The 15,473-nt window shown below is 43.9% G+C and overlaps 1 protein-coding gene across 10 annotated transcripts in view; it reads left to right on the top strand.

Annotated features, from left to right (window-relative positions):
- Positions 1-15,473, top strand: part of PDZD2 (PDZ domain containing 2) — a 356,980-nt gene that overhangs the window by 153,428 nt on the left and 188,079 nt on the right. Inside the window, exon 1 of one of the 10 annotated variants that reach the window (XM_073237484.1) lies at positions 7,313-8,903. The exons of 6 other annotated variants lie outside the window; for them this stretch is intronic. The gene's annotated coding sequence lies outside the window, so the exon portion shown is untranslated. Of the gene's footprint in view, positions 1-7,312; positions 8,986-15,473 lie in introns of those variants that run through there. 3 more of the 10 variants (XM_073237502.1, XM_073237499.1, XM_073237493.1) reach the window with 3 other exon arrangements.

Raw genomic sequence — 15,473 nt, 5'->3', positions numbered from 1 at the left:
GAAAGTCTTCCCTGACCTTCCCAGTAGCCAGGTGCCACGATGGGCTTCTCCTAGCACCTGGACTGAGCGGTTACCCCATGCGGCCTTGGAGCTAACTGCCTGGTGCTCTCTTTGTCCCACTGCAGCCCCCAAGCTCACCGGAACCCACTGTTAGGGCTGCTCATCAGTGTTTCCCCAGCACTTAGTATGGCCCCTGGCTCAATATATCATATCCTCTTATTAACTGATTTGCTAAATTAGGACTTTTCAGGGTATAGGAAGAGATTTGCCCAGGTTATCTTGGCAGCTAGGGTTTATCAGAAGGATCCCAGCCCCATGCAGGCAGCCATGTCAGCAACTAGATGATTCCTCCGAGCTCCTGAGGAGAGGCGATTCCTCAGGAAGCCTTTGCAGCAAGGGAGATTTTTGAGTTGGTACTGAAAGAAGAATGGGCATCGGCCAAGGGACCGAGGTTGGGAAGAGGGTGGTGTAGCCTTGCTTGAGCCAATTGGCTGCTGGCAGTTGCCAGGTTCCTTTGTTAAACATCAGTAGCCTCCAGTATGAGCAGAGGTTGAGAACCTCGCATCTCCTTTCTGACAACCTCACTGCCAGGTGGTGGGTCACCACGAAAACAAGTCCTTGACTCCCGCCATGTGCAGAGCAGGTGTTAGGAAGCACACACAGAAATAGCCCCTCAATCTGCTTTTATAAGTGCTTTGGCATCCCTACTAATTGCTCTGGTAGGTGCCCCAGTGAGCCCCTTTCCAGCAGGTACACGCTGAAGGGCATGCCGCAATACTCTGTGGGACTTTGTCCATCCCGGGGGCGAAATCCTCCATTAACTGGAGGCACTCCAGACCGATGGGGTTCCACAGCTGAAGCACCACTCAGAGGTAAGGAGCTGGCTCCCTGGATTCTTAGAGCTCAGCAGTCAAGGGCAGGGTGGCTGTATGAGCCTTTCTAACCAACTTACCTATCTCTTGGTTTGATAACTTCTGCAGATTTAGATAGTGATATTTCACTTGTACACTATTCTGATAATTGTCCTTCAAACATTAGCTCACAGTCTCTAGAGTGCAGATTATAGTTGTTATCACTTGATAGATTAAGTCAAATTATTTTAAAATGTGTTTCAGACAATATGAAGAGTGGATAGAGACTTTGCAGGCAAGGGTACAGACATCAGCAAGTCTTGTGAATTCACAGGTAACCTTTTCTTAGTAGGTTTGGGTTAATGCCATGTAATAGGCCACAAAGAACTTAAATGTCAGATTTTCTTTCACATTAAGGTCCATAAAGTGGCTCAGCATCTTTCTTTATCCATACAGTGGGAATAATAATAGTGTCTGCCACATGGACTTTTAGGGAGAGGATTAAAGAGAATGCAAAGCATAGCTTGGCACAATGCCTGGTACATAGTACATGTTCAATAAACATTAGCTATGATTGTTTTTATGTTTTTGTTGTTATTATTAAGGTAGTAAAAGTTATTTTCCCAGTGCTTCATACTGTACCTGGTTCATAGTAGGTGCTCAGTAAGTCATTGTAGAGATGGACGCATTTGGAAGTCTCCTGACTTATACTCAATTCACTCAACAAATATTCACTGGGTACCCATATTTGCCAGGCACAGTGCTAGGCCCAGAGAATAAAATGGTAAACAAGGCCACATGCCCTTACCCCAAAGGAGTTTATAGTCTAAAAGTGTAAGCAGACAAATGAATGGGCAGTGGGGTGGCTACTGCACTCCTCCAAGGAGGGTCCAGATATATTCTAGGGTAAGGTCAGGATGGAAGCCCTGGACAAGGTGATGTCTAAACTGAGTCCAGAAAGGAGAGCAGGGATTGTCCAGTGAAGGGGACTAGAGTTGGGGGAACAATCCCAGCCCAGACCTGTTCAGGGGCCCAAGGCAAGAAAGAACCTATCTTCTTCTCATGGTTCTAGGCAGGTAATTTAGTTCAGGTAATTACCCAGAGATACGTAAAGGTGACTGGAGACTAAAGTTAAGTCTTAAATTTTCTCAGATACAACTACACAAAAATCATTCATGTACTCTGACTGCAAAAGATAGAAATGAAAGCAAATGTTGCCACCAAGTCCAGAGAATGGGAGATGGAAAGAACTGTCTTCTTTCTCTCTCTCCATCTCCCTATCACTCTCAGTCTCTTTTGGTTTTCTGGTTTGTGTTAATGTGATTTGTGCTACATCCAGGAATGTAAGCATTTGTTCTTGGGTTTCCATTTCTTGCAGCCAATCTTACTGAACCTGTTGAAGGCTTCAAGTATTGATTGAATGTCCTTTTTGCTTCCACTATGTTTTCCCATCCACAGTCTTGATGAAAATTCATTTGATTAGGCTCCAGGTTTCATGTAGTTGTCGTAGGGGTGGTGGGCAAAGGATGAGAAATTGAACAATTTCTTCCACGGTCTCTGGCTCTGTTACTGTATATTTCTTTGGAGTGGGGATTAGAATCAGATGAGGGAACATTGGCAGGCTAATAGCAAATCACTTGCAAAGCCACCAGTCAGGAGGAGGAGCTGGCCTTTTTTTACATTCTTCAGCTCTCCTGAAACCAACTTTGACATCACTCTTCTTTGGCTCATGCCACTCGTATTAGACTAGGTTTATTTCAGAATTTATTTCACTGGGCATGGGTATTTGAAGGTTCTGGTTCTAGGTTACCTAACTCCCACCGGAACCCCTGCCATGACTAGACCATGCCCTCAGGTTAGGTGCTTACTAGTGAAGTATTTTAGGAGTCGTACATTCACTTACCCATTCATGCACTGGTTACTCAACAGAGATTTACTGAATACCTACCACAAGCACAGTACTCTAAAAAATAAGGAAAGGGAGTGGAATAGGAACTTTATATTTTTAATAAACTTTGAATAGCTTACAGCAGGGTTTCTCAACCTCAGCACTATTGCTACTGACATTTTGGGCTGGATAATCCTTTGTTGTGGAGGCCTGTGGATGTTGGAAAGCATCACTAGCCTCCACCCACTAGATGCCAGTAGCTGCCCTTTCCACAGTTGTGACTCTCAAAAATATTTCCAGACATTGCCAAATGTCTATTATAGGGGCAAAAATAGTCAGTGGTCGAGACTTACTGGCTTACAATGCTAGACATCATCCTAGATGCTTCATATACACTTTCTCATTTAATCTTCCCTCCCTGATAAACCATTAAGTAATATGGTTTGAATATGAAAGTAGGTAATATTAAATGACTTACCCAGTGTCCCATGAGTACTAACTAGGTCTTTGTCCCTAGACCACCATACACTGCAGAGTTCCAAAAGAACTTCAGATCAGCTGGGGAGATGTGATGTGAGTCTAGTAAGTTACAGCTGGGTTCCTTGGATAGTAAGTGATATAAGTACTCAGAAAGGTGACAGTGGGCCAGGGAGGTCAGGGAACACATCCTGCAGAGATTAGAGTGCTCTTTGAATATTTGTGGGTTAACACATTGACTGGGATAGCGGTTTTGTGTTGAGGATTGGCAGGAGGTAAGATCTGGACAGGTAGCATTGGGTAGCAGTTAAGAGCACAGCACTGGTTCCAGATGGAATCTGCTCCTCTGCTTACTAGATATATGACCATAAACTAATTAGGCAATCTTTTGGCTCATTTTCATTGCCTATAAAATGAAATAATAATAGTACAAATTCTTAAGATTATAATAAGAATTTAACAAGTTAATACATAAAGGGCTTACAATAAGACCCATCATCCAGAAAGTGCTCAGTAAATATTGGTTACTTACTACTTGATTTGGTGGACGACTTCAAATAGTTTAGACTCTACATAGTAAATAAGGGGACCTTTTGAACCAAGGTCCAAAGGTACTGCAGTCCCCCTTCCTGTGTTCATGGCAAGATCAAAGATGTATCATTGGGTGGAAAACCAGCCTCCAGTTCCTTGAACTGTGTCCAGAGGACCATGGCCAAGTGGTTCAGCCTTCTGTAGGGGCTTTGGGTTTAAAGCATTGAAGACATCTTTCCAACAGAGATTTAAAGAGAGAAAGAGGCAGCCTGGGCATCTGTTCAGACATTCATTCACTCTTCCATCCACTCAGTCAACATTTACTGAATACCTTTTTAATTCTGGGCATCATGTTTCTATTAACTACATCTGGAATACCAATAAGTCACCACTGTGCCCATGTGTCAACCGAAAACTTACTGGATAGAATTGTCATTGTTTAGTTTTAAGACAATTCAGAGTTATTCCCATGGCTGGTGTTAAAATCCTGAGGTTTCTTCTCGTGCTTCACTTGGTGCCACTGCTGGGCTTTGTATTTACAGAGATTTGATGGCCCTGGATGTGGTTGGGAATTTTCTCCTGGGAATTTCCTCTTTCTTCCTCTTTCCAGCTTTTTATAGCTACATAAGGTTTAGATCTGTTAGCAAACACTTAGATAATTATGCCCTTCTCTGTTTATAGATTCGGGATAAATTGTCCTAATGGGAAAATATCTGTCCTTTGGAGCAATTTGGACTAAGGCTTTTAATTTTTTGTTTGTGTGTGTTTTGTTTGCCTTTCTAAAAATCATTTTGATGTCTGTTTCACTCATGAATCATCTAGTGTTGATATACAACAGCTCTCAATAAACCCCATTAAAAATCTTTTCTTGATCTAAAAGTAGTTGACATTGGGAAAATATGTGACCCCTCCATATGCTTTCTCATGGGATATCTGATAAGAGGCCCATAGAAATGACCCTCCAGAGCCTTGACTACCCGCATGCTGGGAAAACTCATCTCAGCTCTGTTTGCCATAGAGCATCACAGCAATAATGCATTCATATTCACTCATTCAACAGTCATGGAAGACCTACTATATGCAAGCTTACATTATAGAAGGATGGCTAAATTGAAGTGAACCTTGATTGGATTCTTCACCTTTGTGAGAGAGAACAATGTACACTTCTGATCAGAAACCAGTTCTTCCTGCCTCTGCTGCACTGGGTAAAAATGACTGCATTCCCCAAATGATGTAAACTTGTGCAAGGCTTGGTTTTTAATCAGTTTAGGCTAACAAGCATAAATGCTTCTTTTTGCAATGTTTCCTTCCTCCCAAGAGCTAAAAATACTTAATGATGGGAGGCAGTGGTATAATGGTTAAGCACACCCCTTTGAGTCAGACTAAATGGGTTTGGATTAGGACTCCCAACATTTCCTAGTTTTGTTACTTAACTTTGTTGTGACTCAGTTACCTTGTGCCAGAATAAGGCTAATAATTATTCCCACTTTACAAGCTACTGCAAAAAATAAATGAGATAAATAATCTACATAAAGTACCTAGCATAGGGCCCAACATAATTATAGTAAGAGCTTAAAAATTCATAGCTACTATCATTACCATTATCAGCAGCAGCAGCAGTTAATATTTGTATGCCCCCTAAACAAAAAGCAATGCTACCTATACACAGAAACAATATAGAGGAGTGGATCTATACAATATGCTTAGCATCTATTCAATGTCCTAAATTGGACATATTCTTAGAGATACCCATCCCAATAAGCCAAGGTCTGGTGAGACATGGGCATATCTTTGCACGGAGCATTACATTATTGTGGCACCTTGTTTGCCAATTAGGGAACATGGATGCTCAAGATCTTGCCTCCCATATGCAGTGGAGTAAAGAGGAACACTGTAGCCCTAGAAGAGAAAGAAATGAGTTCATTCTGTAGCTTGACATCTGCCTAAACATGCAAGACTGTAACTTAGGATGGGGTCTGATAGGTGAAGATTACAGAGTGATAGCAATATTATCAGTTACCATTAGCCTCAGGCAAATCTTCTTTATGTCTGATCCAAATTTTAATGTTGAATTTCCAGTCTCTTACCTCTTCTGTCTTTTGTAGAGATGAAGAACAGCTGGTGGGTATCCTCTTTATAATAACCCTTCAAATGGGAGAAGACTGTTAAGTTTGCCTTTAGGCACTTTTTCACTCTAGACTAAACAACTCCAAATCCTCTAACCTTCCCTCATAGGTTTTATTTTCTGTCTCTTTAATCATTTCGGTTCTCCTTTGGAACCTTTCCAGTATCTCCAGATCTCCCTTAAAATAAGGGGGCCTCAGACTGGACATACAACCCTAGTAAGAGTCTGTCTGCTGCCAAAATCTTTATTACAGGAACGGGAGAAATGGGACAAGGCACTTCCCTTTCATGTCAAACTCCACCAATGTGAACTCAACCTTCTGTTGTGTTGCCTATTTCTTATCAGTGCAATACCAGATTCATATTAAATGCATGGTCTGCTGTGATCCTCATGTCTGTCAGTTTTTCTCCAATCTAGATATTAAGCCCCATTCGTGCCTGTCATTTTGATCATCACCCCTCAGAATACCACATTTGTAACCAGCCATCATGCTGAATTTTAAACTATTTGTAATGAACTATTTACTTCACATGTAGAAGCCACTTTGAATTCTCTTAACCTATCAGCAGTTCTCACTCAAAGTAATGTTATTTGTAAACTCTGAGTGTCCACATAGCAATTTTAGGTATTATTTAAACCAGACTTGGATAAAATCGGAGGCCACTTTTTAAGCACCCTTTGTTTACTGAGCCATTGATCTCTTTTCCAGTCAGCAGTGAAGCTCTGTAAGGGAAAAGACCCAGCACATGGTATCTTTGTTGCCTGCTGATGAGAATGTCATATGCATTGAAAAACTTTCCTGAAATTAAGGTATTATACAGGTGTGGTCAAATTTTAATTCCCAGCACATACACACCCTAACCTGAGCTTGGACAACAAAGTTGGTGGGGGAAGGAGGAATATTTATTTGTATTATCCTTAAAATTAGAAGGCTTACTTTAAACAGCACTGATTTGCACATAAATTTTGTACGAGATTAAAAGAGCAGAGAAAGTTGTAAATAATGCATTAAGAAACTGTCAGTGGAAAAGGAAATCGGAAGGGAAGAAAAGGAGCTCTTCTGAAGTTGTTATTAAAAAATTATTTGATTTGAACCTAGTTCCCCTAAAAGTTACTTACCAGATAGGGAGATGCCACATTAAAGTATGCTAAGGAATCCACCAGAACTACCAGCCTTGGCCCAAGAGAGGGAACCAGGGGTGGGGAGGAACTAACATTCACTAACAAAGCCCCTCATAGCATTTGTAAGCCAGACACTCTCTGTTAGGGAATGCTGATACACTTAGCTTTTCCTCAAGTCATGAGCCTAACTTGGTTTGATAGTTGAAATACCCACACTTCCTCGAGTTATACTGCATCCTACCCTTTCGTTTCCTCCTAGCACTTCTAAGGAGGAATGCCACTGCCTGGCATTCGCTCTGTCTCCTGGTTACTGTTGTGCCAACTTGAATAAAGCAACTGGGGGTTATTTCCAGGACTGGTGATTATGATGATTATTTCTCCTGGACTCCTGGGCTGCTTCTGAAAGTGGGCAGATTTCCAGCATGTCTTGACATGGCTTGGCCCCTCCCAACCTCTAATTACCCATTCCAGCAGCAGTAATGTTCTAGTGACTGAAACCCGCTTTTGCCTCTTCCTTCATAATTAATTGCTTCAAATTCCATCAGACCTGTCCGTTGCAAAACTCATTTATTTTGAAGGGGCTGCTGGAGATACCCAGGAGGAGAACTATAGCGACATAAGGGTGGGGCAAGATCGTATGAATCCCAGGGTGTGAGGGGGTGCCTGTCTGCCAGTCCCAGGAGGCCAAGGGCTTCAGTCTGTGTGTGGAGACTTGTGCCATTCCACCACAGGAGGTCTTCATATCCCTAGCTCCTCCTGGGGGCTCCAGCCTGACCCTTTTCAAAACGAGGTGAAAATGTGTTTGGAGCAGAAGTTCCTTAAGGCTGAGGTTTGGCACAGCAGCGCTTTTCAACAAGTGTTAAAAATGGAAAAATGGAATAAAATACAGTGAAGTTCTGAAAAACAGCCACTTCATGCAGTGAAATGTGGGGTGAATTCCCCCTCTCTCTGCGAGTCTCCCCCGCCCTTAAGAAAAGCAAACACTCTCTTCCTGTCTTATTTGTATTCCCATTAATTTAAGACAGGAAGCCCTCGCTGGGTATGATGTAAACAGTTCAGCCTCGTGGGTCGGGCTTCCTCATCAATTTGCAGCTGGAGAGATGGCTGCGCCGCCCAAGCCCATTCAAGCCTCTCGGGGGGACGGCTTGTTGACTGAACCCCGCAGAAGACGGGAGGGGCGCGGGAGCGGGAGAAGGTATAAAGGAAATGCTTAAGCGGTGCAGTCACCGGTGGTCGGAATTCAGCGGTGGTAAATTCGGCTACTCCAGCAGAAAGAGCCTGACTGGCGATTCCTGAAAAGTTTCCTGACATCCTGCCCAGCGTGGTGGTCGTGATTCTGGTTTGGGGCTCCCTCTAGCCCCCGGCCGTCCGCAGGGAGAGCCCACGCCGCTGCTGATTATGAAATGGAGCGGTTATGAAATGAATTGATGTCGGGGAGGTGGAGCTTCTAGCGGCGACTGGAAGGAGAACTTTTGACCGGGCGAGGGTCTCTGGGTGGGGCGTTTTCTCAGTCAAACCCGCTCCCGAGCACTCGGTGTAAGCAAAGGTGTCCGCACCCGCAGCCCGATGCCGCTGAAGCCGTCCGGGCGGCCCCCGCCCCCGCGCGGTGAGTGACCGGGAAGGGGTTCCGGAGCGCGGTGGAGTTTGACAAGTGAGCCGGGGAGTGGCGAGCCGCGCCGGGACTCCCAGTCTCCTCCTGACCTCCGGAGCCGGGCTGGGGCGGGGAGGACGGCCCTGCCCCGCTCGGTGCGGGGGGCGCCGCGGCCGCGTGCCCGTCCCCGGAGAGCCCGCCGCCGCAGGTGGTTAGGGGGCCCCGAGGCCCCCGCCGAGGGTCACCCCGGGCCCCCGGCTCGCGGCCGAGACCCGCGGAAGGCCCCGGAAAGAACTCGACGGTGACTTCAGACTGGAGGTAGGAATCTGCTTAACGAACAAAAACCTCAGGCTGCGCCGTCCCATCGCCTTGGGTGCAGATCAAGGCTGAATCCATACAGGTGGGAATTCGGCTACGGCCTCGGAGAAGCGCAGCAGCCACCTAACGGCCCGCTGTACTCATCTCGCAGATCACATGGGTGTCTTGTTTTTGACTTGGGCGATTTGCGTGTCAGGGGAGCCAATCTGGGGTGGAGCAAAGCGGAGTCTTTTACCAACGGGACCCGCTTATGATCCCTCACTACGTCCTGCTCTCCTTTGAGGACAGATCTTTGCCCCGAAGTACTAAACAGCCTGCTTGGACAACTCACCATCACTGGTACACAGAAAGTTTTGATCATAGGACCCACAAATCAAAGATTTTAAAGATGAAGGATGCTTGAAAGGAGAATGACATTTTCTATCATGTTGCTACAGGCTAGCAGGTAGTTCATAAATACTAGGAGTGAACCTAAGTCAGCTGTGTCTCTTGAGACTGGAGTAAGGCAGAGGTAACTACAGCTGTCATCCTGGGATCCATTTCTGGGAGAAAAGATTCTGTAAATGTAAAGAAAATGCTTTTCATAAAAATTGGTCAAGCTGAGTTTATCATAGGGGGATGGCATAAATTCTGTAAATAATTTAGAAGTATCTTTAAGAACACATAAAATGTAGTACGTGCAGACTTTGTACTCCTATATTGTTTTGCAACTTCAAATTCACTTTGCAGATTAATTGAAAAGTAAAGTACAGGGGGTGCTTCCAGTCTCCAGATGTTAATCGGGCTGTTATTATTCACTAACCTGTAGATACACTGTGGCTCCTTTCTTTTGCTGAAATGTTAACAAAACAGGACCCACCCACAATTGATTGCCTTCAGGATCTCTAATCAAACCCACTGTCCTTAAGATGCAGCCTTGCAGAGATAGGGTGGGATTTAGGAAAGGAGGTGTGTGTCAGGTTCTAAAGGAAAAAAAAAAAAAGATCTTACAATGGGCCACACAGAAGAAACAGAAATAGGATGTACCAGGAAAAGGACTGGGTAACCTGTATGGACTCAGGATTTCAGGCTTGCTCTCTCAGCGTTGGGCTCCTGTGAGCCTGCACAGCAGAGCATAATTGTCTGGGAAGATATGGTCACCCCCTCCCTAATCTACAGGGAAAGGAAGACCTCACAAAGACCAAGTTTCCAAAAACTGCCTTTCTGCTTGCCCTCTCAACTTCCTTAAGTTGCCCAACACTGCATAGGCATGTGCAGCTCCCTCTAATCCTTGGTTCCATCTCTGGAGTGACGCCAGGCAGAGGTCATGCTTAGGTATTGTTTCCTTGAAAGGAAATAGTGACCCCATTCCAGCCTGTTTCCTGGGACATCGAGTTCTCATCTGCTCTGCTTCCTGTGAAGCCCCACCTTCTTCATCAACTCTTTTGCTTCCCGAGTCTTCACCAAATACTCTTGCTGCCTTCTAGAAGTGGGTCTCCAGGACAGAGCCTTTCCTTGCTTGGCTTCTCATTCTGGAAACTGATTTGCAGCCTGAGTTTCTCTTCCTTCTTCTTTCCTATCGAAACTATACATCTACATAATCTTAAGTATGAAATATTTCTGCAAGGCTTATAACTAGAAACAGCAGTCCCTTGCCCCACCCTTCATCAACCTCAACTCCTATGCCCCAGACACAACTGCTTTCAACTCTCTGTACAGGCAGATGAATATTGTTCCATATTCATCTGGAATGATCTCTTGGTTCATCTCCATCCCTGAGGCCTTGGCCTCCCTCCCCGCCCTGAATTTAACGCAATTGAAGCGTGCTGCACAGCCATCATCCGGGAGCCTCCTTTCACCAGCATACCAGGGATTCATTTGCCTCTTTCTCATGTGGCATCCTCTGTTTTCTAGACCCACATCTTCTTCTTTCTTTGTTTCTGCTTTCTTTCTGGTAAAACACATCTTCTAAAAGCTCCTGAAAAAGAGTACTCTGCAGATAAGTGTATTGAGATCTCCAGGACTGACTGATAGTTTGATGGGGTATGAACTCTAGTTTGAAAGGCCTTTTCCCTCTGAATTTGGAAAGCATTGCTCTTCCAGGTACAATATTGCTGTCAAGAGATCTGATGTCATTTTAGTTCCTAATCTTTGCATATAATTATTCCCCTCCCTGAAAGGTTTTAGGATTTTTCTCGTCATTTGCCACGTCCTTTCTCTTTATTATAATGAATGATAATTTCATTCATTTGATATGATATCTATTATAATGAATGATTATAATTATAATGAAATTTTATTATAATATGCCTTGCTGTGAGTCTTTTTTTTTCATCCATTTTACTTGGTTTTCAATGGACTTCTCAATCAATCTGGAACTTCATGTCCTTCAACCCTGAACAGTTTTCTGGAATTTAAAAGTAATGTCCTTCTCTTCTGGAACACCTATTAAATTGGAAGGGAACTCTAATGGATTGAATCTCTAACTTTCTTTTTTCTCTTTTATTTTCTATTTCTTCTTTAAAAAAGAAAATTTTTCTTGGGAAATTTCCTCATTCTGTCTTCTGACCCATATATTGAATTTTTCCACCTGTCATCACATTTCTAATTTCCAAGAGCTCTTTAAAAATCTCTGAAATTTTCTCTTTATAACTTCCTGTTCTTGTTTCATGAATGAAAGGCTCTTCCATTCTCTGCAGATCTCAGTGACAGCTTCCCTGAAGCATTCCTGTCCTCCCTACCTTGTTTCTTTCCCTCTGATTTCCTCTTAGGTTTTTTTTGTGTGTGTGTGTTTAAATTTCTTGCATGTTAAAGCCCTTCATCAAGCGATCCTGGACTGTTCACTGAAATGCTAACTGGATGGGGTTTAGACCCAGGAATAGTTCCTCTTTACCAAGAATGACACCTAGAACAGTATTTCAGAATTTGGCACAATGTCTGGTGCACAGTAAACTGTCCATTCATATTTGCCAAGTAATTACATGCTGTCGGATCTTGCTAGGGCCCACGTAGTAGTGATAAGTAAAAGCTCCCCAGGTGATTCAAATGTGGGGCTGACCCTGAGCACCTCCACTTTGAGATTATCTGACAGAGTGCTTTCATTGGAGGACTCCCACCTGTTCATAGGTCTTTCCTCTCAGAGGCAACTGATCAGGTGAAAAGAAACCCCCAATACTTGGTGTCTGAGTCCAGAGTTGCTCTGATTCAGCAGTGCGAACAGGTCACAGAATGCAGGAGAAAATTGGGGACTAGGACCAAGAGAGGTGAAACAAGGTCGGACAGCTTCAAGCACAGACTCTCAGCCAGCCCTCCTGCTTTCAGGACCTCCCTGCCCCTTGGCACCTGGTGCCCCCAGTTCCCTGGCACTTGGTGGCATGAATCCCTGCCTGCTTCCACCCTACTGGGGCTAGGTTTCAGTTTTCCTTCATCTGCCAAATCAGTTACCACTGGTTCCACCTGTTCCCAGCTTCCAAAATGTTTGTTGCAATTATTGTTTCTTGTATTCTCTTTATCTTGAGAGTTTCCTGAACCCCTTCTATATGCTCTAAAAAATTCCTTTACTGTCATTTCAATCCATCTTGTTCACTGGCAAGTGAGCCTCCCTGCCTCACACCCTCAGTTTTGCCCTGGAGCCCTCCTCTCAGGGCTTGCTTCTGAATGTGTCACCCTCTACTGCAGATACCCACCTGGGACAGAAATGCAAACAGGCCATTTTGTACTGTTATCTCAGCCCTATCATTAAAAATCTAGGCACTGAATAGAGTGCTTATAGGACATTTACATTAGGTATGATAGTGTCTTCTCCATCAAGTCATTAATTATGCTGCTTTGCATATGTGGAGTATCAGTCAGAAGGCACTTCTGAATGTGTCTGATGCTACGCTTACCAGTATTCTATCTGCGAATAGCTTGATGACACATTAACATCTTTGACATATAGTCGTGTTCACTGCCTTCTTTGGTCCTCACCAGAGGCCCACTGGGTGGTTCAGTGGTCCTATGGACTCACTCGAAAGTATCCATTCTGAGAGGACTAGGCCACTCCAGTCGGGGCACCTCCAATATAGGAAAGAGTGTGGAATCGAGGTCTGGGCAGTGAGGTGTGAAGGAACATTTCTTGGGGAGCTTCTAGGGAAAATTTGCTCATTACTAAGAAAAAGACACAAAAATCAAATGGCCTCTTGGCTTCCTTGGTATGTTGCTCTCTAAATCTGCTGTTGGCATCCTGTCTCCAGCCTGCGGCTGAGGCCACCACACAGGATAGAGCAGATCTCAAAATGTAATCAAGAAGCACCACCCTTTCTCTCTGCACTTGCCATCATGTGAGATGGTTTGTTTCTTTCTTGTTCAAGCCATTTGAATCAGGGTTTGGTATCATTTGCTGCCAAGCCCAAGACAGGTGGATATTTACGCATCATCTCATTTCCAAAAAGAGTTAAAGCAGCCTGTGGACTCACCTTACTGAAGATCTGAGCTGCCTGACCCCTCACTCTGATTCCAAGTAGGATTTCTCACTACCCTGTCTCCCGGCAGATGAAAGTCATTTTATTCTCTCCTCCACCTTCAAAGGAAAGAATAACTATTGAGACATTCTGGGGAGGAAAGAGGATTCTTTGCTTTGGAGATTGCCAGCCAGTCCTTGTGAGAGGACATCCCCGGGCTGACCCAAAAGGGAAGACCAACCAGGCAGTGAAAAATCTCCTGCATTCTGAGCCTCTGAAAAGTCAAGAATAGTTTTCAGGCACTCCTGTGCCTTTGAAAGCTGGCAAGCCAGCCTACACACTTGGTATTGTTTTCTCTGTCTTCCATCCTTTGACTTTTATGCATCCCAGACTTCGGGAAGATGAACTAAACTCAGGAAGTGCTCAGTGGTGTCAGGAAGACTAGAAAGCAGGAGAAAGTAGAGTGTCCATTCCTGTTTTGCCTGTCTGACCCAAGGGGCAATGACACGCCCTCTTTATTTTTATGACTAGGAGGCTTTCCTGATCTCTTCCATTCTCAATGTAATGTTAGCCTGAAAGGAAGCCCTTAATTGCACTTAGTATTATGCCATGAACTTTCTGGTTGTATCTGTCTCTGTAACTAAAGCAAGACTGTGAAGACAAGCAGTTTCTATTGCAATATAGCTAAGATTGAGCACTTACTACTTGCCAAACACTTAAAAGCTTTACGTGTATGAGCTGACCTCATCCTCACAATGATCCTATGATGACGATGCCATTGTTTTCCCTGTTTTACAACAGAGATCACTTGAGGCACACAGTATTTACGGAAATTGGTCTAGGTTGTCCCGCTGTTCAGTCGTGGAGCAGAATGCAAATGTCAGCAGTCTGGTTCTAGAGGCCACTCTGTGCTACATAACATGTATATTTTATGCTGTATAATTCATCATTATGGCCTAGCCCACCCTTACACCATCTGTAGTATACAATAGGGATTAAAATGTTACTGCGAATGAATAAACACAAGAGTTATTCATGTCATTATAGACTCATTCATTTTAATGGCAGCATACTTCCGCCAGAGAGTCAGAGTATCATAATTTGTGTAACTATCTCCCTGAGACTGGACATTTAAGTAGCATGCCCTAGAATATCTGTGCCTGGGATTGTCCTGAGAAATCTCAGACATGTGATCACTCATTGGGAGGTGACCTGAGACTGTTTCTGACTTTCCTCTTCCTTCTCTGCTCTCCCTCACATGTTAGTCACCCTGCTCCCCACCACCCTTAGGAGCAATCCTAACTCATCCCAGTTCCACATTAGTAGAACGCTGCATGGATGTAGATGGTGTTATAGAGGCTTTAATACTTCAGGAACTTTTTCCAAGGGTCCCTGTTAAAGGTTAGGCATTCGTTGGCAGGGAATTGCCTTTTGAAATGCAGATCCCTGAAATGTCGCCTGCCACATACCGTGTTCCAGGTGGTTTCTCGTAACGTCGGTTTTGTAAGTTTGAATCCAGAGATAATATATCTGACTCTTTCATTTGTTATTTAAGACTTTGGCTGACCTCTGGGATTCTTGTTTTAATTGCCAACTGACAGAAAACATAAATGGAAAAATGTGTTAGTGTGCAAACTTTGGAGTTTGTTTTATCTTTGGAAATTGGGCAGGGGGTGCTGTGGGGATAGAAGATCAAGGAAATCTGTTGTGAGACAATTTTGTCTGGTTAGTGGATTGTCTCAACAGTTTCACTTGTTAGGCCCTATGTAAACAAACACGGCATGCATCAAACAGTATAAGCTTTCTGTAAAAGTTATCTGCAGTTAAAGATGTTTCTGTTTCTATTAACTGAATTATATCTGAGATATGCTGCAAGACCTTGATGTTTAAATTTAGATTAATCCTAAACAAGTAATCTTTATTTTTTAATTCAAAGATATACTTGTCCCAAATACTCCTCAAATGTGTATGGGTGCGTGTGTAATTTATAAGTGCCCGTGTGTTCTCCTTTCTCCTGTTACCCCTGATTTTTTCTCTGCTTTCCTCTGTTCTGAGCAGCTTACTTCTGTGAACTACAACATCTGGACTCCCTGATTGGGTTCAACCAATGGGAGGTACAGATGGGAGACAGAGGCAGGAGGAGAGAATG

This window comes from Manis javanica, chromosome 1 (assembly GCF_040802235.1).
Source record: "Manis javanica isolate MJ-LG chromosome 1, MJ_LKY, whole genome shotgun sequence".
Lineage (NCBI taxonomy): Eukaryota > Metazoa > Chordata > Mammalia > Pholidota > Manidae > Manis > Manis javanica.
Note: the sequence above shows the minus strand (reverse complement) of the source record. Positions and strands in the feature narration are given on the sequence as shown.